This window comes from Phocoena sinus, chromosome 5 (genome assembly GCF_008692025.1).
Source record: "Phocoena sinus isolate mPhoSin1 chromosome 5, mPhoSin1.pri, whole genome shotgun sequence".
NCBI classification, from domain to species: domain Eukaryota; kingdom Metazoa; phylum Chordata; class Mammalia; order Artiodactyla; family Phocoenidae; genus Phocoena; species Phocoena sinus.
The window spans coordinates 89503674-89505312 of NC_045767.1; positions in this window are offsets into that span (position 1 = coordinate 89503674).

Consider the following 1639-nt stretch of genomic DNA (forward strand, 5'->3'; position numbering starts at 1 on the left):
TCCTCTCTGTTGGGGGTAGTTCACTCAGCCTTGTTAGCTGCCTTAATCTACCCATTCCCCTAGAAGTAAAATAAGCTCCTGTCGTTTAAGCACTTTTGCATGTGGCTCTTTTTCTTACTGGGGCCTTGCCTGTTATAAATTCCTTTCCATCTCGTGTCTGGAGAGCTCTTTTAAAACCCAAGTCAAATAAGGCCACTCTCTTATTCCAAATTCTTCAATGATCTTCCTTTACAATTAGAATCAAATCCAAACTCCTTGATAGGACCTCAAGATCTTAACTCTGCAATTTCATCTTTTTCCAATTTCTCCTTCTCTTATTCTGTAATAGCCACACTGGTTCTCTTTCTCGCCCATGAGCATGCCAAGCTTATTCACGCCTTGGGGCTTGTATACTTGCTGTTCTTTCAACCTGGCAAGGTTGTCCCCTAGGTCTTTACATGACTGACTCCTTCTCAACATGTGTGTTTCTGCTCAGTCACCTCCTCTGAGAGACCTTCATTGATCAACTTCTCTAGATCCATATTTTATATCCTATTACCTCCAATATTCTTTCCAGCAGAGTCAAAAATTCTAGCAGAAAGATTCTTTTTGTTTGAGATACCACACCTCTATTTAAAGTCTAACAGGCTCTGCACACATGGAATCTCTCAGGAGCATGGTCGTGGTGTCTCTGCTAAGTAAGACATGCTACCTTGCCACTTCCCATTTGAAGCTTGGTTTCTTCACCTGCCTACAGGAGACTCCCAAACCCTGGTTCTTCTCAGACACACTAAATGTCACACAGACGGCTATGTTCATCCTGTATTTCAACAACAGGGTGGTGCCTCCCTTCCCCAGGTCCATTGCTTACTTACCCAAAAGCTGATAAGGGTACTTCATTGTCCTAAAATGTAATCTCATGAGGCAATGGACGAAAAATATCACATTAGCTAAAAATATCCATGACATATATTGGTTACTGATTCTCATTCTAGATGAAACTGAGCCCTCCTCAGTGACTCCTAAAAATATCAATGGCATGTAGAACTGTTGTTAAGCCTCTTTAGTAGGTGTGAGGAGAAGCTTTCCTGGAACAGTGACTTTGCAACACTCTCCCCACACCAAAGGTAGCAGAATTACTTTAAAAAAGCAGATAACTTCTTTCCCTGGGGAAATTCCTAGAACAGAATGTTCTTCAATATTGGAAATGTTCTATATCTGTGCTGTCCGGTGTAGGAACCGTGAGTCTCATATGGCTGTGGAGCATTTGAAATGTGGATAGTATAGTAAGCAATTGAATTTTAAATTGTATTCAAATTTAAGTCGTTTAATTTTAAATTAAAAAAGCTACATGCGGCTAGTGGCTACCATATTAGATAGCACAGCTCTGGAATCTTCCTTTCAGTACACCACAGCCCAAGTGCAAAATTGTGCACTTCTATTAGTTTATGAGGTATGATCCAATGATGGATTGGCAAGACTCAGAATTAGTTTGGAAAAGTAGTACATACAAACAAGAATATATCTTGTTCAGGTACCAATTTGTAAGGGGTATTGCTTCTTGGTCTGTTTATTCTGGAAGCCATACTGGATAGAGCCAAATCAGGTATTCCTAGTGTTAATCACCAATCACTTCGGTATGTGGTATGGATAGAATTTG